Consider the following 18,816-nt stretch of genomic DNA (forward strand, 5'->3'; position numbering starts at 1 on the left):
GTAGGAAAAAGAATCTCACTGACAGAATTCACTTACGATTTTTCTTTTTTTTTTTCTTTTTTTTTGATTTTCGAGACAGGGTTTCTCCGTAGCTTTTGGTTCCTGTCCTGGAACTAGCTCTTGTAGACCAAGCTGGCCTCGAACTCACAGAGATCCGCCTGCCTCTGCCTCCCGAGTGCTGGGATTAAAGGCGTGCGCCACCACCGCCCGGCCACTTACGATTTTTCTATGAAAAATTAGAAACGTATGAACAACACCTAGCTTCCCCATCAGAGAAACCCATATGTTAACCTGGGAACAGAACTGACCTGGTAGCTGGACCAACCTCTCCCTTAGCAGCCTTGGGCTGATTCAAGCCCGATCTTAGGTACTGATCCTCCCTCTTGAGGCATCTGCTCTTTTTCGAGTAGGAAACCGAGGATGTGATCTGCTGTATGCCCAGGGTTTGCCTGACTCTCCTGTCTTAAATAAGTCAGGATAGTCAACTGTTAAAGTGACCAAATTTTTTGCTATATTTAGTTTTTGATGGCCAAAAGGAGGCAATACACGGAAAGGGCCCCAGGCTAAGGGTTAAGCACAATTAATAAAAACTCAAGAGAGGGAAATTGGGGTTCAACCTGAAGGTCCGAAAAGTAAAACAGCCAGCCTTTGGCTCTTATCTCTAGCTAAATCCAAAATGGCGATCCTGCCTCCAGGAATCTCAGAATTGAGACTGTGTCTGGGAGCTGTCTCCTCCTGTTTTATATTCCTCTCTAGGGCTGGGATTAAAGGTGTGCACCGCCCGGTTTTCTACGACAAACTAGTGTGGCTACTGGGATTAAAGGTGTGTGTCACCACTTCCTGGTCTGTAAGGCTGACCAGTGCAGCTGTTTTACTCTCTGAACTTCAGGCAAGCTTTATTTATTAAAATACAAGTGAAATATCGTTATAGGCAGGAGCAATCTCTTGCTTTTGAAGGTCATTTATAAGCGGCTTGTGCTGGGTCTTTGGCTTCCCATCACATTGCCACAGGGATGGCAACCTTACCATGCTGCCAAAGCCCTGAGCATCCAGGACTTGCAAAGGCTCAGCTCACGACTGGTGCTCACACCCGCACCTCTGAAGCTCCGGTCCCACGCACCACCCCCTCACTGCTCTTTATTTGAACACCCTTGAGGAGGGGGCCAAGTATCAGACCTACAGACCCTCCTCATACAATGACAATGTCCACACAAAGGCCCACATGGGTGTTTAGCAAGCATGCTGTGTTCTTTCGGAAATGGCTTTGTTAGCTTCCTGGTTCATAGTGATTCTAAGAGATACACCACACTAAGCGTTCAATAAACTTCAGCTTTGTGAATGACCCCTGTAAATGGATGTCTAACCCAGTGTAGGGTGCAAAGTCAGGCCAGCCCAAAACAAGACAGCAAGGTACAGATACTGCCTTGAGGACCTGGGGTGACCTCTGTGGGATCCTGGATACCCCTCTCAGCCTCACTTACCAACAAGGGTGCTGATCTGGGGGCCCTCTCCTCCTTCAAAACTCATACCTGGACTTCCTAGGTATGTCTAGAACAAGGCACGCCTCCCCAAGCAAAGTCTATTTTAACCCCAAACCTCCCCAGAAGCATAGTTTTCTCAGGAAGGTTTGTGTGGCCTCTGTTGGGGAGCTAGAGAACTTCCTGGCAGCCCCAACAGAACCTGGAGCATAGATTCATGGCTTTGCTGAGCATAGCCTGATCTCCATGCGACAGGATTCACTGCCAAGGTTGTGTGTGTCTGCAGATTCCTCCACCCCCAGTTGTGAGCCTCCAGATACACGGAAGACCACTTCAGTCCAAATTCCCCAGTCTCCCAGGCACAGGGCGAGGTTCCCTTTTCCGATCCAAGATGGAAACTGTGTGAGGCGAGCCTAACCTCCATCCCGTGCCACCAGAAAAGAAGTGAGAGAACAGAATGACTATGTCCTTCCTCCTGAAAGCATGAAAGATGTCTCCTGATGAGCAGCCTGTATGAGGTGTATAGCCTCATTTAAATAGAGCTCACTTTCCACAGGCTCACCTGTATCCTCAGAGGTACGCCACCAAACCCCCACAGATTTTGCCACTTTTTATTCAATTTTTTTCTGTTTTGCCATGGACGTCAGGTCCTTTGGAACTTGAGTTACAGACAGTGGTGAGCTGCCATGTGGGTGCTGGGAATCGAACCCTGGTCTTCTGGAAGAGCAGCCAGTGCTCTTAACCCTTGAGCCATCTCTCCAGCCCTTTCTTCATTTTTTTTATTTATTTTATGTGTGAGTGTTTTGACTGTGTGTGTATCTGTGTACCACACTTAGTGCCCTGGGAGCTCAGAAGAGGGCACCAGATCACTAGAACTGGAGCTCCAGATGGTTGGGAACCACCATGTTGGCATGGGAATCCAGTCTGCTCCTCCGCAAGAGCCGCCATGTTTTCAGCCCCTGGATTTTTCCTCCTTACTCCCCACAAAGAATCTCGAAGTCACAGCATCCCCCACACCTCGGGAGTGTTCACAGACAGGCAGGGCTTGGGCTCTGGTGGTTCAGAGTTTGTATTCCTGTGTGGCCATCGGAATTCAAGGTGATGACCCAAAGGGCACACGCTTCCATTCAGTCCTGGTCAGACAAGTGGTAGACCAGGACGGGTACTGTGTGCTTGTGTCCTGGGAAAGACACGTGAAGGTCTGACGGGGTTGGACACAATGAGAGCTGCTCTGGGGGTTCCCTCTCCGCTGCCTCTCACGGTGGCCCTACTCTTACTTGTAGTTTTTTTTTATTCTTTGCTCTTTGGGGGCCCGCTACCCAGCTCCCAGATAAATCCATGGAGACTTACTCTGATTTGTGAATGCCCAGTCTTAGCTTGGCTTGTTTCTAGCCAGCTCTTCTCTTTTTCTTCTTCCTCCTCCCACTCCTCTTCCTCTCTCTCTCTCTCCCCCTCTCTCCCTCTTTTTAGGTTTTCAAGACAGAGTTTCTCTGTGTAACTTTAGCTTTGGAGCCTGTCCTGGAACTAGCTCTTGTAGAGCAGGCTGGCCTCCAACTCACAGAAATCCACTTGCCTCTGCCTCCTGAATGCTGGGATTAAAGAGGTGCACCACCACTGCCTGGTTAGCCAGTTTTTTCTAAATTAAGATCGATTTTTTTTTAACCTCTGGGCTTTTACCTTTCTCTATTTTATATACCATTCTTTCCTTCTTATTCTATGACTGGTTGTGTGGCTAGGTGATGTCCTCTCTCCTCTTTTTTTTTCTCCTCCCTTCTTCCCTCTATTTATCTCTCTGCCTGGCAGTCCCGCCTATCCCCCCCCCCCCCCGCCTAGCTATTGGTCATTCAGCTCTTTATTAGACCAATCAGGTGTTTGAGGCAGGCAAAGTGACACAGCTTTAGCTTTACAGAGTTAAATAAACACATCATAAAGGAATACAATACACCTTTGCATCATTAAACAAATATTTCATAGCATCAACAAATGTAACACATCTTAAACTAATATTCCACATTTCCCCCTTTTGGTCTAAATAAAAATGAAAGGTTTTAACATAGTAAAACTATAAACAACAAAATAGTTATCAAGTAATAATTACATTTAAAAATAATGCAGTCCGCCGGGCGGTGGTGGTGCACGCCTTTAATCCCAGCACTCGGGAGGCAGAGGCAGGCGGATCTCTGTGAGTTCGAGACCAGCCTGGTCTAAAGAGCTAGTTCCAGGACAGGCTCCAAAACCACAGAGAAACCCTGTCTCGAAAAACAACAACAACAAAAAAAAATTAGTGATTCCAAAGTTACATACCTAATTTACTTTGTATTGTAACTAAAGAAAACTATAACTCTAACTATTTAGTCTTTAACTCTATCAAAGAGCCCTGAAGGATATAATATTACTTAACAACAGAGACATCTGACTGCCTGGACAGCCGCCCAAAGTTCCTCTGCAACATGGGGGCAAATGCATCTTCACCCTACAGGCCTAGACTATCTGGTAGACTTTTCAGTGAAGGAGGACATTTGAAGGATTATCCCACCTTGTATTGACAAAGTTTGTCAGTTGCTTTCCTCTGTCTGCAGAATGTCTGGCAGACTCTTCTGTGAAGCAGGAATCTTGGACTGTCGTACCTTGACTTGGCCAAGTTCAATAGTCTTTTTTTTAAAAGATTTATTTATTATGTATACAACATTCCTTCCATGTATGCTCGCATGCCAGAAGAGGGCACCAGATCTCATTATAGATGGTTGTGAACCACCATGTGGTTGCTGGGAATTGAACTCAGGACCTTTGGAAGAGCAGTCAGTGTTCTTAACTTCCGAGCCATCTCTCCAGCCCAACAGTCTTTTTTCCTGTGTCACACTTGTGCAGTTGGTGCAGCATGTTGTCAGCAGTCAAGGCAAGAACATTTTCTTGCCCAAAGGACTATCCTTGCCACATTGAATGAAAACTCCAAATGGCGATTCTTCAATTCCCATCATCTTTTTATGAAGTAAATTGGTGTTGCCAGGAGCAGATGTGTCTCATTGTCATGAGAAACCTTAGGTTACTAGACATCTTAAATGCATATTCTGAAGGTCTTTGAAGTGTATGAAGATCACCTATCAGTCTAAAATATTCCTGTTTAACCTTGAAAACATACCTAACGTGACTACAAGTTTATTATAGATTAACTACTAACCTCGTTTTTTAGTTATACTTTGCATTTTCAAATGAGCTGTATAAGCCCAACACTCCAAATAAGAGTAGAAACATATACACATTATAACAATAATAAATTTAAAGTTGTATCAATATACCAAATCCATGCCAATGCAAAATATCTGAGATTAATAGTTGTCTTTTTATCCTATATTCCTGTAGTCCCCTAAATGATAGCAAACACCCACAATCCACCAAATAACCAACAATCACCCACCCATCTCTTTGGAATATGGGTAACATGTTCTCCAGGCTGCTTCCTGTGGGTAGGGCATCTGTAGGGGTCCCTGAGAAAATGGAGATAATTGCCAAGTCCTGGGAAGACCAGCTGTAAGATTCAGGAGGTCACCCCACTGATCAACTCTGAAGGAATCCACAGCCTCTTGTTTCCTGTGGAAATAAAGGAAAGCCTGTTCTCCAAAGCAAGGTATCTTTTGAGCTCCATTTTAAAGTTAGGGCATTCATAAGATATCTAGGTTGGTTCAATTTAGCGGTCCTGTTCACAACCCCTTGTCTCTTGGCGGCTGTCATTTGCTCATCAGTATCAAAAAAAGTTAAAAATCAACACAGTACCATATAGGATCCAGGCTTACACACACACATACACATATAGGATCCAGACTTACACATACACGCACACACACACATATAGGATCCAGAATTACACACACACACACATATGTTTTTTTTACTTCTCTCTTTAAAGACTTTATTTTTAGTTTTAGGTTTTTTTTGTTTTTTGTTTTTTGTTTTGTGTGTGTGTGTGGTTTTTCAAGACAGGGTTTCTCTGTGGTTTTGGAGCCTGTCCTGGAACTAGCTCTTGTAGACCAGGCTGGTCTTGAACTCACAGAGATCCGCCTGCCTCTGCCTCCCGAGTGCTGGGATTAAAGGCGCGTGCCACCACCACCCGACTTAGTTTTAGTTTTTTGAGAAGGGTCTCTCTTATGGCTTTGGAGCCTGTCCTGTCACTCATTCTATAGACCAGGCTGGCCTCGAACTCTCAGAGATCCGCCTGCCTCTGCCTCCCAAGTGCTGGGATTAAAGTTGTGCACCACCACCACTCAGCGACTTTATTATTTTTAAATTACTTCTTTTCTTTTTTTTAGTTTTTCGAGACAGGGTTTCTCTGTAGCTTTGGAGCCTGTCCTGGCACTAGCTCTTGTAGACCAGGCTGGCCTCGAACTCACAGAGATCCGCCTGCCTCTGCCTCCCGAGTGCTGGGATTAAAGGTGTGCACCACCACCACCCGGCCAAACTACTTCTTTTCTGTGGCTGTCTGTATCCTTTCTCTTTTCTTCCTTAAGCCTACGAACATTTTAAAACACTGGAACTTGTTTAGAGTTACTCCCCCCCATCCCAATCTGGACCTGTCCTTACTGCTTATCTCTTGTTTCCTGACCGCAGGAGCCTTTAAACTGCTAAGTGGCATGGGCTAGGGCCTCTGCCGCAGCAGCTTTGGTGGCTGGTTCTGCCCTGCTTCTTGGGTCGTAAAAACCGATCCTAAAGCTCCCAGCCCAGGAAGTAGGTGACCAAGAATTGCGTTCAAGCCCCCAGATCTAGAATGCCAATGCTTGCAGTGTGGAAGGTGTTTTTTACTTGACTTTTTGTTTCTACTTAGTGTGAAAAGGCTGTTTAAGTGTTCTTCTGTACAGCAGAACTTCTTAAAGGAGCCACGTCGTTTGGTTTTTCTTTTTTGTTTGTTTTAAACTTTCTCAGGCCTTATGGAAATTCCAGCCTCATGCTGGACCACCAAAATGTTGTTTTTACTCTTTTGGGGGGCCCCTCTCTCCTGCCTAGCTATCGGCCGTTGGGCTCTTTATTAGACCAATCAGGTGTTTTAGACAGGCAAAGTAACACAGCTTTCCAGAGTTAAACTAACGCAGCATGGAAGAATGCAGCACATTCTTGCATCATTAAACAAATACCACACAGCTTAAAAAAATGTATCACATCTTAAACTAATATTCCACAACACTTCCTGGCCGCTAGACTCTTCTTCTTCGTCTGTCAGTGGACTGCTGTGGCTTCCAGAAGTTTCTGCTCTGTTATGAGCTTTCCTGGTCTCCCAACAGCCAGTCCATTCAGCTTGTTAAGAGATGATACCTGGAAGGTAGCCAGTTCTTTTTTTTTTTTTTTTTTTTTGCATCAGATCATAGGTCATAGATGACTGGCTAACCCCAAACTGTTACTTTGGAGGGTACTGGGCCATTCACACAAATTGTGGCCACTTCTGGCTTCTCCTATGCTAGTCCCTGGGGCTCTTGGGGTCACTGATAAGGCTTTGTCCTTGGAGAAAAAGCCACCAGTTCAGCTCACAATGGCTGGCTCCCTGGTGAGCAGCGAAGGTCAAAGGTCAAGGGTCCCCTTTTGCAGCTCCTATTATCCCTGCAGAACCACAGGAACGTTGACACACTCTGCCTAAAGTGGTTCAAGCCTGTCATTGCTGGTGGGGTGGGGGAAGACGGATAAACCAGTTCACAAATGAACAGAAATTGCCAACTTAACAAAAGTTGTAAGATCTCATGAAAGCATCCGGCAACACAGGGTTTGCTCTGGCTGCAGTGTCTAGGGTAGATGACTATGTTAGTCAATGTTCTCTAGAGGAACAGAACTGATAGGATGAACACACACACATGCACACACGCATGCATACACACGCTCACGCGTACACACATGCACGCATGAATACACACGCTCACACACACATGCACACACGCATGCATACATACGCTCACGCACACACACATGCACACACGCTCACGCACACACACACACAAAGGGTATTTATTAGAATGGCTTGCAGGCTGTGGTCTAGCTAGTCCAACGATGACTATCTACCAACAGAAGTTCCAGTAGCTGTTCAGCTCACGAGGCTGGATATCTTAACTGGTCTTTGGTGAACGCTGTAATCCTGAAAGAAAGCGTAGACTCCAGTGTCAGTGAAGGAATGATTTGCCAGCAAGAATGAGAACAAGCAGGCAAAACGCAAAGACTTCCTTCTTCCATCTCCTTTATACAGGCTGCCGGCAGAAAGTGTGGCTCAGATTAAAGGTTTATCTTCCCAACCTCAAAAGATATGGATTGAAAGTAGGTCTTCCCAGTGGGAGGGGGAGATAGGGGAGAGGGCCTGGGAGGGGAAGATGGGCAGGGGGAGGCTGAAGCCTGATTGTAAAATAAATGGACAAATAAAGAAGAAGAAAGTGGATCTTCCCACTTGAAGTGATTTAATTAAGAAAAACGTCCTTCACAGGTGTACCCAGCCACTTAGGTTCATTCCAAATGTAGTTGACAACCATGAGTAGCCATCACACTGACCATTGGTGTCTGAAAGATGGGGAGTGACCTTGGCCTGAAGGAGAACAGACCCTGTCCTGTGGAGGATCCACCATGGAACGTGGGGTTACTGCATGAGCGGCCAACAACGTGCATGTGCACACGTGTGTGTGTGTATGTTGGGTATGTATGTGTGTATGTATGTATGTGTGTATGTGTGTATGTATGTATGTGTGTATGTGTGTATGTATGTGTGTATGTGTGTATGTATGTATGTGTGTATGTGTGTATGTATGTATGTGTGTATGTGTGTATGTGTGTGTGTGTGTGTATGTATGTATGTGTGTATGTTCAGTCGCATGCTGAAGGTAATCCCAGGAAGTTCCGGGCTTGTTGCGCTCAGGTGAAACACGAGCACTTCGGCCCTAATGACTCATCACGCAGAGGTGGGAATCCCCGACCCACTCCAGAGTTTGTGTCCTCGCCCCCCCCCCCCCCAGCCCCACAGCAGCAAGGCCTGGCAGAGGCCAGCCAGGACCATTGAGAGTTGGCTCCGGAGGTTCCTTGTGGAAGGCGCCAGACACACGCGGCTACTTAAGTTAGACTAAGTAAAAGTAATAAAACATCTGCTAGGTACATGATTCAGACACCTGGTGATGGCCACCCGCCTGGGGCCTGGGAGACAAGCTGGACACCGAGTGTACCCCTGGCTGGGCATAAGCGCTACGCTAAATCTTCACAGCGAAGCTCTGCAGTGGGTACCACTGCGTTCCACACTTAGGAGCTGGGTAACACTGCTCTGAGAAAGCCAGGACTCAGGCCGAGCCTCTTAATCTTGACTCCTGGCCTGACACAGCCCCTGTGGAATATCACTCAGACACAGACAGGGGTTTGTGTGTGTGTGGAGGGGGGTATCGCAGCTGCTCTGGGCCCACAGCTCTAGAGCTAGCTGTGTGGTTTGGGTCTGTCTTAACCTATCACCCTTCCTCCACATCTCTTCCTATCCTGATTCCTAGGCCTTCCTACCACGTACAAGTCCTGCCCCCAAGAAACCTCTTTCATAGCTCCTGGTAGGTGACCTAGTGATAGGGAACACCTGCCTGGTTTGAAGAAAGTCACAGCAGTCTCCAGATGTTCCCTCTCTGCTCGGGTAGTCCCTGCAAGACTAGGAGGGTCATGGTTGCCTCTAGCCCGGGGTCTTCCTCCTCTCTTGGGGATGTGGAGGCAGCCGAGAGGCCCTTCTGGTACCGCACTGTGTCTAGGCACCAGCCAGGCCAGTTTGAGAGCTGATGCGAACTCAGACGCCCCCGTTATCCCCGCTTATCTGCATCTCGAGCCTGTGGGGGCACTGACTGGGCAGTGAGTCACCAGCCTAGTTTCTCTTGGTGCCTCAAGGTGAGCACCCAGTGAGCTGGCAGTCGTGAGAACATCCTCGGCACCTCCTCCCCGAGACCTACCCACCCCAACAAGCTTGGGTCCCAGCGGAGCAATACACGAAGGGGTGGGTGTGGCAGCCTCTGATGTCAGTGCTCACCCTCCAGGCACGACATCACACTCAACTCAGCTGGCAGAGCTCTTAAGGCCAGAGAGCCAAGTGTGGCTCTGCTCAGCCTTGAGCTCGGGAAGGGTGCCCTAGTGCCGAGGGAGTTCTGGGTGAGGTCAGAGTAAGATTGTAAACTCTCAAAGGGGTTCACAAGCCCCGACTGGGAGGGCAAAATGGACATATGGGATTGGGGAGAGGGCCACACACAGGTGTTGGTAAAGAAATAATTGCTGGACCAGGCAAAGGAGACACAAACCTGTAATCCCAGCACTCAGAAGGTGGAGGGAAGAGGATCAGACATTCAAGGTCATCCTTGACTACCCAGAGAATTATTTGATCCTGTCTCAATACAAACAAACAAAACATCTTTGGGGAGATACAGTAAGTAATATGCTTGCTGTACAAGCATAAGAACCTGAATTTGATCCCCAGGCCCAAATTTAAAACAAAACAAAAGACAGACATGCCAGGCATAGTGGCACATGCCTTTAGTCCCTTTAGCACCCAGCAGGCACAGGCTGGCCTAGTCTATGTAGAGTTCTGGGACATCCAGTGTTGCTTAGGGATATTGTCAAAAACAAGCAAGCAAGCAAGCAAACAGCAACAAAAATAAAAGAATCGCTGTGGTAGCCCACACTCAACCGTGGTTCTAAAAAGACATAGACAGTGATCAGCCAGCTGTTGTTACTGCTCTCTGAATCAAGCAACTGGCATCTTGAATCCATCTGCATCCCCTTGCAAAAGGGTTGTTCCAGCTGGGATTGTTGACTGTTTAAATTCCTTCACGGAGTGTTGTGTTACGAGCAGCAGGGCTGCGTCCCTGGCACGCGGCCGCCCGCATGGCTAGCTTTACCTGAAATAATTACACGGAAACTGTATTCTTTTAAACACTGCCTGACCCATTAGTTTCAGTTTCTTATTGGCTAGCTTTTACATATTGATCTAACCCATTTCTATTAATCTGTGTAGCCCACGAGCTGGCTTACCAGGAATGATCTTAACCTGCGTCTGTCTGGAGTGGGAGAATCATGGCGACTCCCTGACTCAGCTTCTTTCTCCCAGCATTTCATTCCGTTTACTCCGCCTACCTAAGGGTTGGCCTATCAAATGGGTCTAGGCAGTTTCTTTATTAATAAGAAATCACTCCCACATCATTTCCCCTTTTTCTGTTTAAACAAAAAAGAAAGGCTTTAACTTTAACATAGTAAAATTACATATAGCAAAACAGTTATCAAGCAAGAATTACAGTTACAATATTTATATCTATTTTATCTTTTATCATAACTAAGGAAAACTATAACTATCTATTCATTCTTCAACTCCATTAAAGACTCCAGAAGGATATAATACTACCTAAGTAAACAAGAAATAAGAAAACTCTAGAAATGACAGAGACATCTCGGTGCCTGGACAGTCACCCAAAGTTCTTTTGTACCGTTGGGGCATCCATCTTCAGCCTTCAGGCCCATAGTTATCCAGCAGACATTTTCATGAAGCAGGAAATTCCAAAGACAGTTCAGTCACTTTCTGCTGTATCCTGCAGAATGTCTCGCAGACTCTTTCATGAGTCAGGAACCCCGAAAGACCATCTCACCTTTAGGCAAGTTCAGCAGTCCTCTCTCTGCAGGTTCTCTGTGTCCATTTTATGCAACAGTCCAGGCAAGAGCAGTTTCTTGCCCAAATGGCTATCAAACTCCATAAGGATCCTCTTCGATGCCCATCTTCCTCTCGAAGTAGATTGGTGCCACCAGGAGCAGATATGTCTCATTGTCATGAAAAGTCCTAAGTTATTAAAACATTAAATGCCATATTCTGCAGTCTTTGAAAGATATGAAGAATGTCTATCTAACTGAAATGTATCTCTATATATCTAGAAAATCTAACTAACATGACTACAAGCTTGACTATTATTGATGATTAACCATTAACCTATATTTCTTAATTATACATTACATTTTTAAATGAACTACACAATTACAATACCTTAATCAAGATCAGAAATACATATACATATAACAAAATTGACTGTAAAATCCACACCAATGCAAATTACTCATACCTATATCATTTCCCCCTTTAAATGTAAAAGAACATTTACAAACAATATTTTGGGAACATGGGCGCAGTTTTTTCTCTCCAAACTGCTTCCTGCTGAATGGGGGCGCTGTTAATCAGATCATTTAGGGTGTAACCTGTGTGTCAGGTTTATCTCAGTTGCCAGTTGAGTAAAGTAATTTTTTGATGGTGTTCACAGGAACTTTTCAGGAGGTCGTGGTCTATCATACCAAATTGGGATAGAAGAAATCCACAGGGTCTGGTCCTCTGTGAAAACAAAAGAAGACCCTTTCCAAAGTATCATATCCTTAGACCCAAATTTTGAAATCGTAATACCTTTATATCCATTGTGGTTTAGCTTGGCAGCCCATGTAATGAAATGTCTGTCTGTACTTAGCTCCTTTACAGTCAAAAATTTTAAAGAAAACACAATGTACATAATCCAGATTCTCTGTGAATTTTTCATTTTTACGTGGCTTATTTTTCTTTATTTATTTTAATCTCTTAACTATCTGTACTCTGTCTCTTTAAAGACTTTACCCTTTTTTTTAAGACATTTACTTTATTCTCTATATTCTTATTCTTCTCTCTCTCAAGCCTATGTACATTTATCCAACACTGTGATCCACTGAGGTCTGTTATGTCTGAATCTGTTTTATTGTGAATCTGTAATATTTTTACTATCCAGGAGCATTTCTTAAAATGTTAAGCACTTCTTAAAAACTTAAGTTGCACCATGTACAGGTAATACGGTACCACCTGTGTCCTGCCCAGTCTAAACCTTAACTGTGCTGTTATTATGGTAATTACGGTAGTTCCTGCCAACCAGCACAGTTCAGCAAGGAGCAGCCGCTCCTGCCTCAGATCCATTTGGTGCCCCTGAGCTGTGCACAGTTTTAGGCACACAGCAAGTCCTCATTGGAGCCGCACTCAGCAGTTTAATTTTGAGACTGAGCATGCAGCACAGAAACTCTTTTTATCTAAGTTACAACCAAATCTGACACGCAGAGCAGTGCGCAGTCTGAAAACACGTCTCTTCCACCATGCTCTTCCGCCTGCCTAAGCCTGATTCTGCCATCTGCCCAGGTGCAGGCGGGGAGCGCTGAGAGCACTCTCCTTCCGATCCCAAGCGGGAACACAAACATCCAGTCCCATAAAATCCATTGAAATGCTTTAAAGCCAGAGTTTGCACTGGCGGCACAGTCCCAAGAAGCCGCACTTTAAAATGACGCAGCTTTTTTTTCTGCTGCTGTTGCCGAATCAGGAAATCTCTCTACAGCACGCCACCAACAAACAGCAAAAATCTGTGTTAAAGTCTCTCTCCCTTATTTTTAAGCCTTCTCAGGTTTTTAAGTGGATTTAGCCCCACGTTGGGCGCCACTCTGTTGTGTTACGAGCAGCAGGGCTGCGTCCCTGGCACGCGGCCGCCCGCATGGCTAGCTTTACCTGAAATAATTACACGGAAACTGTATTCTTTTAAACACTGCCTGACCCATTAGTTTCAGTTTCTTATTGGCTAGCTTTTACATATTGATCTAACCCATTTCTATTAATCTGTGTAGCCCACGAGCTGGCTTACCAGGAATGATCTTAACCTGCGTCTGTCTGGAGTGGGAGAATCATGGCGACTCCCTGACTCAGCTTCTTTCTCCCAGCATTTCATTCCGTTTACTCCGCCTACCTAAGGGTTGGCCTATCAAATGGGTCTAGGCAGTTTCTTTATTAATAAGAAATCACTCCCACATCAACGGAGGGCCAGGGAGGGTCATGAGCAGCAGCTCCCTGCCACTTGTTAAAAGCCTGCAACTCTGCCTTAATTGCACAGGGCCTAGGGTAGGGCCTAGAACAGTGGTTCTCAACCTTCCTAATGCCATGACCTTTTAATACAGTTCCTATGTTGTAGTGATCCCCAACCATAACGTTATTTTCATTGCTATTTCATAACTGTCATCACGGTAATGTTATGAATTGTAAATTTCTGAGTTTTCCTGTGGTCATAGGTGACACCTGCGGAAGGGTCCTTTGAGCCCCAATGGGGTTTCGACCCACAGCTTGGGAACCACCGGGCTAGAATATATAGGAGAGTGGGAACTAGAGGAGACTCCATTTATGGAGATGTGGGCAAGCCCTCAGCCATGCTGGATAAAAGTTTCCTGAGTTTGGCTTGTTGTGGGGGAATAGCACCCAGACTTCTATAAGTAAGCCCTCACCAATGCTCTGTAAGGAAACTTGCTGGTTCCTCAGAGTGAGCTTTGGCAAAATCATGCCTGGGTTTGCCATCAGGATTTGTATCCCCCTGGGAAGGAAATTGAGTGACATCAGCATAGCTCAGGTCAGTGAGAGACCTGTTCTGGAAAAACAAGGTATCAGGACTGGAGAAACAGCTCCACCATTGAGAACACTTGCTGATCTTACCAAGGACCCAGGTTCCATTTCCAGCACCCACACAGTGGCCCACAATCATCTATAACTCCAGTTCCGGGGGATCTGATGCCCTCTTCAGGTTCCCTTGGGACTAGACACACACCATGCATACGTAGGCAAAACAAAAAAATAAAGCTAAATCAGGCGGTGACGGCACACGCCTTTAATCTCAGCATTCAGGGAGGCATAGGCAGGTGGAGCTCTGTGAGTTCAAGGCCAGCCTGGTCTACAGAGTGAGTTCCAGGACAGCCAGAGATACACAGAGAAACCCCATCTCGAAAAACCAAAATAATAATAATAAATATAAATAAAGGTAAAAACAAAAGCAAAGTCAATGGTGTCTGAGGAATGATACCCAAGGCTGACTCTTGGCCTCTACACGCATGTGCATACATATGCATGCACACCAGCACACGTGCTCCCCCCACCCCCCACATGCACAAGAGAATGAATAAAATTGCTAGGGAAGGTGTGAGTACCAGAGGGAGTGGATACAAGATCAGCTCTTCCCCAGCTAAGCCTCAGTTCTGGAACTATAATCAATCAATTGAGAGCAAACTGAAGAAACCAGGAAGAAGAAAGAAGTCAGCATGAAAGGGTAGAACAAGGATCAACAAAACTGAAAGCTGGTTCCTGGAAGAACTCTAGCAGGCAGGCTCCCCGCGGGAACTATGCCAAGAAAGTGCCTTAGTGAACCAACACACAGGGCAGAGTTTAGAAGAACATGGTTAGGAACGCCAATGCCCTGATAAAGATGGACGTCTAAATAAAGGAGGAAAATGTCCCAGAGAACTGTAAAATCCAAACAAACAAACAAAAACCACTCACACCAAAAAGGAAAACAACTCCAGAAAGACTAGGAAGTAACAGTGGGAGCCTTCCTTTCCACAGCCCAGCGTGGGCAGCTTCCAGAGACCAGCAAATTCTTGCTTCGGACAAGATGTTCCAGAGGTGAAAAAGAGGGAGGCGGCAGGGCAGCTCGTTTTACAAAGTCAGGACTGTGTGGAAACCCAACCAGAAAGGACAAACAAAGGATGGGGTGAGGGGCTGGAGAGATGGCTCAGCAGTAGAGGACCTGGGTTCAATTCACAGCACCCACAGGGCAGCTCACATCTGTCTGTAACTCCAGGATCCAACACCCTCACACAGACATACATGCAGGCAAAACACCAATGCACATAAAAATAGTTTTTAAAAAGGGATGGGCTGAGAGCCCACTTCACTAGGAGTTTAAATGCAAATAAATGAATAATAGGGTTCTGTCAGGATGGTTCAGTAGGTAAACCAGGCCTGACAACCTGAGGTCAATCCGTGGGATCCACATGACAGAAAAGACTCTGCTCCTGCAAAGTGTCCTCTCTCCTCCACCTACACGCTATAGCATAGGTACTCCCCCCAAATAAATAAACGTAACACATACAAATTTAAAAATAAAATGCAGGGGCTGGAGAGATGACTCAGTGGTTAAGAGCACTGACTACTCTTCCCAAGGCCCTGGGTTCAGTTCCCAGTACCTACATGGCAGCTCATAGGTGTCTCTAACCCCAGTTCCAGTGGCTCTGACTCCTTCATACAAATGTGCATGCAGGCCAAATACCAACACACATAAAAATGAAATAAAATTACTTTAAAAAACCACAATGCAATATTAGGAACTGTGTGCAATTGTACATGATGAACGGGCCGTATGATCTTGGTTTCTCTGGCTTAGTCATCAGACAGTGTGGACACCATCCATCCTTAAGGAGATGAAAGAGACCATGTCTGTCATTAACAGACACAGACATTGTTTGAGGGTAGATTTTCTCTCCTTGGCTTATAACTAAAGAGCTCACAGTGCAATAGAAAAGAGAGTGTTCCCATGTCTACTGCAATCAATACATGCATATATAATATAAGCAATATGATATATAATAACATATATATGTATACACATACAATATAGTAGAGTGTGTGATAGAAAAACGCCAATGGTCAAGGTCGTGGCCCAACCAAGAGGTCCAAGGAGATAAATCACACAGCCTTTGAGATAAATCAATCTAGTCGCCAACCTTCTGCCTAACTGAACTGAAAACTTGGATTCAGCAGGACAGAGGGCTCAGCTAGAAAAGTGCTTGCTGTGAAAGTCTGGCAACTTGAGTTCCATCCCCGGAACTTACGTAGAGGTGGCTGGAGAGAATCAGCTCCACAGGGTTGTTCTCTGGCCTCACATCTGGGTCATGGGAATGTGTACACACATAAATCACATACATGTGATGATAATAAATAAAATTTATTATAAAATTTATTATAAAATAAAAAAAGAGAACTAGCCCCAACACAAACCTTTTCTTCTTTGTTTTCTTTTTCGCCCTTGAGAAAAGGCCTCACTGTAAAGCCCAAGGCTTGAACTCACTTTGAAGTCCAGGCAGGTTGGCTCTGAATTTACAACTTCCCTTCCTCATTTTCCATAGTACTGGGGTTATAGGTGTGGCTTTCACTTTTGTTTGTTTGCCATAAAAATGTTCATATGAACATTTGTATCATTTTTTTTAAATGAGCCAAGTTATTTGTTTATTTCATTTGAAATACTCAGTGATGACACCCTTGGCCTGAGGTTCTTTGCCACAATCCTTAACCACTGCACGACGGCAATCAACCCCTTTGTGTGGCTTCCCCTCATGATCAGAATTACAGAGGCTTACCTGTATCTCCTGGTGAGATGGCTCACTGGTTAAGAGCACTGGCTGCTCTTCCAGAGGTCCTGAGTTCAATTCCCAGCAACCACATGGTGGCTCACAACCATCGGTAATGAGGTCTGGTGCCCTCTTGAGGAAGAGACCTATCAGTTGTCCTCATCAACTTAGACCATGAAACCCAATATGGACGAGTTCAATAGAACCGCCATATACGGGCTGCCACGCCTGCCTCAGCATTGCCAGGGTGCAAAGTTCATCTTTTTTATTCACCCATTTCCCCTAGATTCTTGTTGATATCACTTAATTAGGTTGCTTGGTGCTAGGCTCAAAGGGCCTCCACCAACTTGACATACAGAGGCTCCCCACGATTGAATGCCAGCTCACAGACAGAGGCGCAGGCTTCCGCCTCTGAGCACCTTGGTGGGAGCAAGGGAAAAGATTTGTAGCATCTGTCATCATAACTGTCCCAAACTAGAACAAACACGGCTTTCTCCAGTAGTGAGTAGATAATCGCGTTAGCTTTTTCATCGCTGCGATAAAATATCTGAGGAAAACAAGATTCAGGGATGATTCCCTTTGGCTCGCAGCCCCTCAGCAGCCTGTCGGACCATCACGAGGGTGGGTCATAGCAGAACCAAGTAGCTTTCCTCATGGAGGACTGAAACAGGAACAAAGAGGAGAGGAAGCAGGGCACAAAACTGCCTTTCAGGATGGCTTGCTTCCTTAGACCAGGCCCCGCCTTCTACATTTTTTACCACCTCTCAATAATGTCATAGTATTATGACCCCATCAAGAGATTAATTCACCGTGAGGTCAGAGCTCTCAGGATCCAGTCATGGTTCCAAAGTCCTCAGCTGGCAACCTCATGCCCCCACAGATGCCTGTGAATGAGGAGTCATATTCAAATGATAGCAGTAAACAAACCATTCCCTACGTCCAATCGCAGACAGAAGGAATACGTTGCTCAGGCGTGTAGAGACACGGATGAGTCATAGTGCTCTGGCTTAGTGGAAGAAGTCATTCAAGAAGGCTGTGCAGATACTCTGGGAAGATCAAGGCGTTGGGGTGTGGGGGTGTGTGGTGAAGGAGGGGAGGAAGAGAAGATGGAAAATAGAACACAGGGGATTTCCAAGACAGCAGAACTCCTTTGTAATTGTGGAACCTGAAACCCGACCGACCTCCGTGTATGCAAATTTAGTCGCTTAGGAGGTGGGGAGTCCCGGGATGGGAATTCAGACGTAAGGAGGAATATGACTGTACCACAAATAGGAGCATTACCGGAGGCTTGGTGCTGGTCTCAGTGATTGTAGAACTGAGTGAATTGTGGAGGACGAGAGGCAGAAAGAACTGCACATAGACACGAATCTCCAAAGCTGACTGGCAACGGATTCTGAAGCTTCTGTCCTAGAGCCAAGGAATGAGGTTGGTGGTGTTAAATTAGGGTTAGAGACATCAGTTGAGCTCCTTCCTAAGGCGGATGGTCATGGATACATGCATTACACACATATATGTATGTGGAGAGTATAGCACACATACGATTCTACCTTTGGTGAGTCAAGAAGCAAAGCCACTGCAGTGAACACAGGTATCACCCAGAGCATGGCTTCTAACATCACTCTTTGATAAGGGACCTGCAACACTTAGTGAAATGGAGGATGATGGACTATGTATCTTTGAGTGCTACTGCTATGGATCAAATTGTGTTCCCCTCCAACTGTATACTGCAGCCCCAATGTGACTGTGTTTGGGGCCAAACAGTGAAATGAGATCATGAGGTGGGTGGGGTCCTTGTTTCATGTAGGAGGAAGAGACTCCTGGGGCACACGGAGAAAGTCAGGTGAGGACATAGGCAGAAGGGAACATCTGAAGTCCTAAGAGAGAAGCCTCAGGGGAAACCAGCCCCGCTGGCATCCTGACTGCCGATGTTTAGCTCCAGAACTTTAAGCTACTTTGTGGTATTTAGTTACGGCAACACAAGCAGATTAATACACCCAGGAAGTGAAGAAAGCATCAGACAAAACTACCAACCCACAATGGGATTAGACCGGAGACACAAAGGTGTTTCTTTCTAATGGCTAATCCTGGAATGATCTAGATGCTAAACAGTAACACTGGTAACATAATGCTGGGCTGTGAGCCAAATATAAACAAGTCCACGTGGGTTCTC

The sequence above is a fragment of the Microtus oregoni genome, unplaced genomic scaffold (assembly GCF_018167655.1).
Source record: "Microtus oregoni isolate MIOR12 unplaced genomic scaffold, Mior012 000134F_ref0000037, whole genome shotgun sequence".
Classification (NCBI taxonomy): domain Eukaryota; kingdom Metazoa; phylum Chordata; class Mammalia; order Rodentia; family Cricetidae; genus Microtus; species Microtus oregoni.